Below are 10,381 nucleotides of genomic sequence, written 5' to 3'. Positions count from 1 at the left end.
TCAATTTAATGATTTCAATGAATTTAAATCAAATGAACAAGGACCTACTTTATAGCACAGGAAACTCTGCTCAATATTCTGTAATTAACCTAAATGGGAAAAGAATTTGAAATAGAATAGATATATGTATAACTAAATCATTTTGCTGTACACTTGAAACTAGCAGCATTGTTAATCAACTGTGCTACAATATAAAATTTACAAAATCAGTCAAATGAAATGATACAGATTTAAAAACAAGTTTGGAACAAAAAAGGCACATCTCAAGATCACTGATCTCTTTCAAACCCAATTCTACATTTGAGAAACTATCTCTTAGTGAATAGTCAATGGAGCCAATACGTTCCAATACACAGTTGACTCCCGAACAATGCAGGGCTCAGTCTGTGTATGATTCACCACTGGGTTCTGCTATCATGGTTCTTCCACATCCAAGGATTCTACCAACCACAGACTGTGTAGGATTGTAGTATTTACTGCTGGAAAATATCCTTGTAAAAGTGGACATGCACAGTTCAAACCCACGTCATTCAAGGGTCAACTGTAAGGCCTCCTTTTATCTCTCCGATGCTAAAAACACACAGTTGTCTTCTGCACTCTGTTCCTTCTCGGTCTCCGTCACAAGGTGGCCTTTCTTTTCTGAACCTGGACTCAGACACAGCATGGGGTCCTTCATGGCTCCATGTTCAGTCTTCCGTCTTATATGTTGACATCTCTTGCTCAGCAAACATCCATCTTCCAGCCAAAACGACAGCTGTCAGTCCCTAGAATTCGACGCCCACATCCAGACCTGGAGGTCTCTGCGGACTCAGACTCACCGTCCTTCATCACCATTTGTCCAGTGTTTGTTCACGTGAATGTCCTCCCATCACTCTCACGTTAAAACTGCTTAGCACCAAGCAAATCACGTTTCCTTCCTCACCTTTTTACTACAGGCTTCCCCATTTTCATTAGACTCAGAAAGTTCCTGAACAGTTTTCTGCTGAACTGAACACAGTGTCATTTAGACCCTGAATGAAGCACATCCCTGTTCTCAAGAAGGAATGAGGAGTCCAGGAGGTGAGGGGGAGGGGAAAAGGCAGTGACAACAAAGATTTCTCGCCTTTATCCGACTGAAGCCATCTCGGGGCTTCCTTGCAGTGACTGCCCAGCATCTCTGAACACCTGCCTACATTTCAGAATTTTTCACACGTGGTGAATTTCACACAGAAGCTGAAGCCAGAAGCTTCAGAGACTACCTTACATCCAGGCACTAAACCAGGGAGAACCAGTATTTTGGCTGGAGTGTTTGGGGAGGCCTTAGGTTCTTCAGTTGGGTAGGCAGATTGCTGGCATGACAGGTGCTGGGGAGCCGTATGGTCAGAGACAAGTCCTGGGTGTGGCTGTGTCACTGTAGAATCCAGTTCTCTTGCACCTTCCCAGAGACCCCAGGTACTAATATCTACTGGTATGCTTTCTTCTGGTTATTAGCCTGTGCATCTTCTGTTATTTGCAGTTAAGAGCCCTGTCCAAGACACACATTCAGGAATTGAAAGTCCACTAGTTCTCAGTAGCACAAATCAAGTTTTAGGGAAAAGTGATCGATTTCTAAAAGCAATTGCATTTATACTTACTCTGACCTACGTGTGCCCACCACACTAGTTTTGCCATGCTGCAGAGGCAGACACAATCAGTACTTCTGTGAAATGGCCATGCCGTAGCTCTGAGCTCATATAAGAAAAACTTTTAACCATGATTTCCTGGAAAAAGAATATTTAGTGTTTCTTCCAAAGATGATTTAGAATAGGCTGACAGCAAGTTTATAAAAATTTGTATTTTCTTTACCCTTGAGTATAAATCAAACCAAGAAGCTTTAAAATGGTAAATTACACATTAGTTTATCTGCAAAAACAAAGATAATTTAGCACCTGCATCAGTAAGTCTGGTAAGTATCTCTTATACAGAAAATACACGCAAAATGCTTAACACACTAACATCTATTAAGTACTCAGCGTTATCCACTATGCTTATTGGCATCATTATTAGCAATTATGCTGGCAATGACACCATCACAACACAAGGATGTCTAGAAATGAGCATGTTTGAGTAAGCACTGCTCTAGAAGTGTATCTGGTAGAACTGTTCAACATCTCAGTTCTTCCAAAGGACTTCTCTTGTTTTTGCAGGGGGTTAATACCTCTGAAGCTCAATTGCCCACACTCCTTGGCTGAGAAGAGTGCACCTGGGGGTAAGTTACTTGACTGAATATCTATGTAACTCTTGATGGGCTGTTTGCTTTGTGCTGGAAAACAGCTTTTCTACATCAGTGCACCTTTGAGGGTCTTTCGGCCTCTGATTAGGAGTACGCTGAGCTACTGCAGTGGTGTTTATAGAGGGCCTCAGTATTTCCAATCACTCACTTCTAGCCAATGTTTCCAGCTGGGGTCCATTTCCAGTGGCCAGAGGGAAACAAATATTTGTCTTGGGATTGTTGGGTTCCGAGCTGTTTGTAAATGATTTCGCCTAATATGTCCCTGGGAAAATGATCATCTCTGGTTAATGTTAACTTAGAAAGTTCATTGTTTGTTCAGTTTGAAAAAGAATGTTGCTGTTAAAACACAATCTTGGAAAGTATTTGCAAACCTGTGTGTTAATTTTGTCACCATTGTAACAAAGCAGTCATCAAGTGTTTGGAATTGATATGTAAAGTTTCTTTAGCATCATCAGCTGAAAGCTCTAGTTGGAGTTGTTATCCCTTTCAGTCAAGCAGCTTAGACCCAGGTGCCCTCTTCTCAGCCAAGGAGTGTGGGCAATTGAGCTTCAGAAATATTAACCCCCTGCAAGAACAAAAGAAGTCCGTTGGAAGAACTGAGATGTTGAATAGTTCTACCAGCTAAACATCTAGAGCGGTGCTTACTCAAACATGCTCATTTCTAGGCACCCTTGCATTGTGATGGTGTCATTGCCAGCAAAATTGTCAATAATGCTGCTAATAAGCATAGTGGATAACGCTGAGTACTTAATAGATGTTAGTGTGTTAAGCATTTTGCGTGTATTTTCTGTATAAGAGATACTTACCAGACTTACTGATGGAGGTGCTAAATTATCTTTGTTTTTGTAGATATACTGATGAGTAGATATGTGATTTACCTGTTCAAGGTGATAAAACTGCTGAATGGTAGACTTGGGATTCAAACGTGGATATTCTGATCCCAGAACTCTTGCTGTTGAGTATTGAATTGTATTTAGAATCACAATACACTGAATACTGATGACTTTGGGACATGTATTTTGGAGACTACATTTTAAAGCTTCTTGGTTTAATTTATGCTCAGGGGTAAAGAAAGTACAAATTTTTATAGACTTACTGTCAGCCACTTACCTGTTCTAAATTATCTTCAGAATAAACAGTGAATATATTTTTTTAGGAATTCATGGTGAAAATTTTACTTATATGAGCTCAGAGCTGCAGCATGACCATTTCATGGAAGTCCTGATTTTATCTGCCTCCGTAGCATGGCAAAACTAGTGTGGTGTGCACACGTAGGTCACGGTGAGTATAAAGGCAGTTGTTTTAGAAATCAGCCAATTTTCCCCAGTACTTAATTTGTGCTTCTGAGAATTAGTGGAGTTTCGATACATTAATGTGTTGTCTTGGACAGGGTTGTTTTTTTTTAAGCTGCAAATAATAGAATATGCATGGGCTAGTTTAACCAGAAGAAAGATTATCAACAAATATTAGCACCTGGGGTCTCTGGGAAGGTGCAAGAGAGCCGGATTCTCTGGTGACACGAAACAGCCAGGGCTTGTCTCTGACGATATGGCTCCCCAGCACCTGTCATGCCAGCTATCTCTCTCTCTAGTGAAGAACCAAATGCCTCCTCAGATGCTCCAGCCAATATATTCATTTTCCGTGGTTTGGTGTGTGGATGTAAGGTAGCATCTAAGGTTCTGTCTTCAGCTTCTGTGTGAAATTCACCATGGGCGAAAAATTCTAACGTGTAGGCAAGTGTTGAGAGATGCTGGGCAGTCACTGCAAGGAAGCCCCGAGATGGCATCAGTCAGATAAAGGCGAGAAATCTTTGTTGTCACTGCCTTTTCCCCTCCCTCTCACCTCCTGGACTCCTCACTCCTTCTTGAGAACAGGGGTGTGGTTCATTCAGGGTCTAAATGACACTGTGTTCAGTTCAGCAGAAAACTGCTCGGGAACTTTCTGAGTCTAATGAAAATGGGGAAGCCTGTAGCAAAAAGGCGAGGGAGGAAACGTGATTTGTTTGGTGCTAAGCGTTTTTAACGTGGGAGTGATGGGAGGACATTCAAGTGAACAAACACTGGACAAATGGTGATGAAGGACTGTGGCTCTTCTGTGAGTCTGCAGAGACCTCCAGGTCTGGATGTGGGCGTCGAATTCTAGGGATTGACAGCTGTCATTTTGGCTGGAAGATGGATGTTTGCTGAGCAAGAGATGTCAACCTATAGGGCGGAAGACTGAACATGGAGCCATGAAGATCCCATGCTGTGTCCGAGTCCAGGTTCAGAAAAGAAAGGCCACCTTGTGACGGAGACCGAGAAGGAACAGACTGCAGGAGACAGCTGCGTTGTTTTAGCGTCGTAGAGATTAAAGGAGGCCTTACAGTTGACCCTTGAACAACATGGGTTTGAACTGTGCGGGTGCACTTATGCAAGGATATTTTCCAGTAGTAAATACTACAATCCTACACAGTCTGTGGTTGGTAGAATCCCTGGATGTGGAAGTACCGTGATATCAGAGCCAGCTGTGAAATATATATGGTCTGACTGCTGCCTTGTTCAAGGGTCAGCTGTATATTGGAATGGATTGCCTCTGTAGACTCTTCATTAACATAGTTTCTTAAATGTAGAACTGGGTTTGAAAGAGATCAATAATATTTGAGATGTGCCTTTTGCATTCCAAATTTGTTTTCATATTCCTGTTTTTTCATTTGATTCATTGATTTTTATAATCTTTATGTTGCAGTGTAGCTGATTAACAATGTTGTGTTTGTTTCAGGTGTCCAGCAAGGTGATTCAGTTATATGTGTATCTATTCGTTTTCAGATTCTGTTCCCCCTTAGGTTATTACAGAATACTGAGCAGAGCTCCCTGAGCTATGGGCTTCCCTGGTGGCTCAGACAGTAAAGAATCCACCTTCATTGCGGGAGACCTTGGTTCAATCCCTGGGTTGGGAAGATCCCCTAGAGGAGGGCATGGCAACCCACTCCAGTATTCTTGCCTGGAGAATTCCATGAACAGGGGAGCCTGGCAGGCTACCGTCCATGGGGTTGCAAAGAGTCGGACCTGACTGAGTGACTAAGCCCTGAGCTATACAGTAAGGTCCTTGTTCATTTGATTTAAATTCATTATAATCATTAAATTGAAAATTACTTTCAATGTGTGGTTAGGACAATTTTGGGTTATTTTTATCATATTTTAATCTAACTTAAAATACAATAAAATCTGGTTTGTGGGTAGCTAATTGCATATTTGAAGAAATGACCTGAAGAATTCTATTTTGGGAAATCATATTGCATAGTGCCCAGCTTCGAGGTTTGGACACCTTTGTGTAGTTCCTTTCTAGGCCACAGAGACCTGGTCAGGCCACCTCACCTCTCACCCACATCATCCTTCAGAACTAGATATGACGCTAGTGTTTCCGATGGGAAGCGTACCACTTGACAGCTTATTACTGTGATGCACATATCTTCAGGTTCCTGTGTTTATGCAGTTGTGAGAAATCAGAGCCTTATTCAGAAAACATTAACCTAAAAGAACCTAGTGTGTGCCACGGTGTATTCATGATGTTTGGGAGTTTAGTACTGAGGTATAAGCAGGGAGATAAAGGGGTATGTCTTGCTCCTTATTTTCTGAAAGGAATCATTTTAGTTTTGCTTAAGAGACATGAAGAATAAAAAGTACCTGCATATGTTTGGGTTAAGCCCTGGCTTGAAGGGAAGTTTGATATTGTGAAGGCTTCAAGTTCAGTAGTAAGGAAAATAAATTATGATGGGAATGTTTTCTCATCACACCGAGAAAGAAGTCCAGTGCATGTTGAAAATGGGTTTGATCACCTTATTGATGTCAAATACATAGGCTAAGCTTAAATTTTCTCTTGAGGTGAGGGTGGACCTTAAAGGTGGATTATCTGTGTCCTAGTGAAGTTCTTATCCCTTTGCTTACAGACATTTTTGGGTTGTATGGAGTTTGCATGTACCACATGTCTGGGGTCAAATTTCTCTTGTCCTTTAACTGCTTACCTAATCCCCAAATCATCTTATTTTATCTAAGACAAGAATGAGTTTGACAAACCTAGAGAAGTCCACAAAGGTTTATCGATCAATATATGATGGGAGAAGCAAAACAGATACATAATAATGCTTATTTAAAAATTCTACTATTGTTAAGATTTGTAACAAATTTATCTTCATAACCACAGGGCTTTCCTGGTGGCTCAGAGGTTAAAGCGTCTGCCTCCAATGCGGGAGACCCGGGTTCTATCCCTGGGTCGGGAAGATCCCCTGGAGAAGGAAATGGTAACCCACTCCAGTATTCTTGCCTGGAGAATCCCATGGATGGAGAAGCCTGGTAGGCTACAGTCCACGGGGTTGCAAAGAGTCGGACACGACTGAGCGACTGAACAGAACAGAACAGAACCACAGAATAGTCAATCTAGACTCAATGCTTGTTTGGCAGATATACTAGTGTTGTTTATGAACTGCTGTCATCAAGGCAGTCATATGTTTTTAATAACATCTTATCTTGATTAAAATATGTGTCTCGTTTTTACAGCAGAGCCGTTGGTTGACTGAATGCTCTCTAGTAATAAAATTAGCAGCAGCAGCAACTACAATACCTAGCATTTATTGAGTCCTAACCATGTGCCAGGCATTCTTTTAATCACTTTACACATGTTTGCTCATGTAATTTCCCCAGTGGATCTGCTATGTAGAAACATATTATCCTTGTACTTTACATATGAAAAAAGTGGAATTTCAAGTTTTTAAGTAATTTAGTCAGTTAGTGATTGTCAGATTTTGAATCCAGATAGAGTATAAAATTGGTACTCCTCTATCCTGCGTTAGTATAGTTACTAAGTCAAATTACTTAGATAGAGTCTGTTTTTCAGATTATGAAAATTGGTAAAAGGAAGAAATGAAGGAAGAAAGGCAGGTTGGTGGTGGAGGGGTCATGGTAGGGAGGATGAGAGGGAGAGAGCAACGGAAATACCATTCTACCATATTTAACATTTTGAGCTACCCACATTGAGACTTTTCTTTGCCTTTTGGCACATGTGCAAAATTTGCGCCATATTCTAATCATCATTTTAATGGTTTTGTTCAGTGTAATATTTGAAAATTTTTCTGTATTATTTTAGTATGATGTTTAATGACTACATTAAGATAGGCATGTTTGGTATTTTTTTATACTCTCTTGTTGAGTATTTCATTTATTTTATACCTCTTGTTTTTAGAAAGCAAGGTTTTCAGTAGAATCCTCACTAATAGGTAACATGTCAAGTGTACAGTTTATTAAAAATGAAAATATAAATGAAAATCAAACTGCAATTGATTGTTTTGGTTTTCCTTTTCAACTTGTTTGTTTTACTTTATCTGTATCTGCTCACATGCTCCTCCCAACTGTAATTTAGATTAGAGAAGGTAACAAAATAGAGAATCTTTCAAGCTGAGGCTGTATTCATTATTTTGAGTCAGATTCAGGGGATGATTCTACTTTGAAAAATGGCTCAGATGGCTCAGTTGATGTCGAAAAGCCTCCTCATTTAATATATATCTAGTCATCTAGGAAGATGCCAGGCACACTATTTTGTGTTGTATTAAGATTTTGAATCTATGGTGTTTTCGCTATGAAATGCTCTTCTTGAGCAGAATCTTCTCCCATATTTTTATTACAGATATGCATATTACAGATATGTTTGTAGAAACATGATCCCACAACCCCTGGTTTATTAGCCCACCAGTCCTACCCCTGTATCCAGTGATCCTGGAGATTTCCAGAATGATGATTTTTGTCCTTGGTGATAAATTACAGTAATATTTTCATGAAAGTCATTAGTGGAAGATTAAATTGTGGGAAATAAAGAGTAGTGGCTCAAGAATATCATTTTGGAGTTGCATGGATCTGAAATACCATCATGGATCTGCTACTCTCTAGCTATGTAATCTCTAGCAAATCATTTAATATTATTTAACCTCAGTTTCTTACCTGTAAAATGGAGTTGTTACAAGGATTGCCTGAAATAAGTTCCATACATGTCTGATTTCTAGTGAACCTTCTGTAAATATTAGTTTGTATTATCATCATTATGTGTATTTCACTCTACTCAAATGGAAAAAAAAAAACACAACTCCTAGTACTCTTAAAAAAAAAAAAAGAATATGTATAGAATTTAAATAACACTTTCAGAATAGTTGCTTACTGACCAAAATACAGGATTCATTGACCAGGGGGTTTATGACACAAAACATACTGTATGCGGAATTAAAGAATGATAAATCATGATTTATAGGTTTAAAAACAATGACAACAAGGTAATGGAATTCCTGTAAAGTTCTTTTATGTACTATAAATGTTTATTTTACAACTATTTCACTTGCTTGGAATTTATAAAGAAGACTTCACATTGTTTATGTGTGATTAATGCATGTAGAACCTACCACCAACAGTTATCTGACCTTATTTTGACAACGGACTGTGAAGAAAGCTGATCGCCGAAGAACTGATGCTTTTGAACTGTGGTGTTGGAGAAGTATAAGCTCAAAGTGCTTCAAAACCATGTTTCTATGGATTTTTTAAGAGATTCCACTGGGGAAACTGTTTCTCCAATGCCAGCATCATGATCTAACTCCAGGAATATTCAACAGTGATCTGAGATGAGAATTTTGCTTCTCTGGTTTGATACAGCAACAAAAATATCGATCCTCTTCCCTGACTTGACCCCAGTATCCCTAAACTGATTTTTTTCTGTGGTACCATTTCCATGGGCTAATTCCTAGGAGAACATTTTCAGTGATCCATTGGCGAAAACAAAACTGTCAGCATCCTACTAGGATGACATAGAGCCATCACACATTCTTCTTTCCATGCATTTTGGTTAGATACTAGGCTCCAAGTTATTGGGGAAGCATGAATAGAGTTGTGGATATCTTTGGCAGTGGACAAGAGAAGAAACGATGTATAATCTGTCTGAAACCATTGCTTGTTTTTTTTTTTTTTTTTTAGTACTACAAAGTCCCTCAGGACTTTGACGTACTCCTTTTTCTATTTGGAACCAGTCTGTTGTTCCATGTCCAGTTCTAACTGTTGCTTCCTGACCTGCATACAGGTTTCTCAAGAGGCAGGTCAGGTGGTCTGGTATTCCCATCTCTTTCAGAATTTTCCACAGTTTATTGTGAGCCACACAGTCAAAGGCTTTGGCATAGTCAATGAAGCAGAAATAGATGTTTTTCTGAAACTCTCTTGCTTTCTCCATGATCCAGTGGATGTTGGCAATTTGATCTCTGGTTCCTCTGCCTTTTCTAAAACCTGCTTGAACATCTGGGAGTTCACGGTTCACATATTGCTGAAGCCTGGCTTGGAGAATTTTGAGCATGACTTTACTAGCATGTGAGATGACAGCCATGAAATTAAAAGATGCTTGCTCCTTGGAAGAAAGCTTTGACCAACCTAGATAGTATATTAAAAAGCAGAGACATTACTTTGCCAACAGAGGTCTGTCTAGTCAAGGCTATGGTTTTTCCAGTGGTCATGTATGGATGTGACAGTTGAACTGTGAAGAAAGCTGATTGCCGAAGAATTGATGCTTTTGAACTGTGGTGCTGGAGAAGACTCTTGAGAGTCCCTTGGACTGCATGGAGATCAAACCAGTCCATCCTAAAGGAAATCAGTCCTGAATGTTCATTGGAAAGACTGATGCTGAGGCTGAAACTCCAATATTTTGGCCACCTCATGTGACGAGTTGACTCACTGGAAAAGACTCTGATGCTGGGAAGGATTGGGGGCGGGAGGAGAAGGGGACAACAGAGAATGAGATGGCTGGATGACATCACCGACTCGATGGACGTGAGTTTGGGTGAACTCCGGGAGTTGGTGATGGACAGGGAGGCCTGGTGTGCTGTGATTCATGGGGTCGCAAAGAGTCGGACACGACTGAGTGGCTGAACTGAACTGAACCCTCAGGACAGAGTGCAGTTAAACAATATTTTTGAAAAAATCGTGAAAGAAAAAAAATATTTAGAAAACTATTCAATTTTTAACAAAAATGAGAGAAAACTTTGACAGACATGAGGAATTCATGTAGATTAGGTACACGCAGAGGTAGAGGGATGTGGTCCAAACCTGAGTCTTGCGCACTCTGCGTGTTGTATAG

The sequence above is a fragment of the Moschus berezovskii genome, chromosome 26, assembly GCF_049115385.1.
Source record: "Moschus berezovskii isolate FMDL1 chromosome 26, NW_MosBer_1.0, whole genome shotgun sequence".
NCBI classification, from domain to species: domain Eukaryota; kingdom Metazoa; phylum Chordata; class Mammalia; order Artiodactyla; family Moschidae; genus Moschus; species Moschus berezovskii.
The sequence above is the reverse complement of the archived record's forward strand: the minus strand, read 5'-3'. Positions refer to the sequence as shown.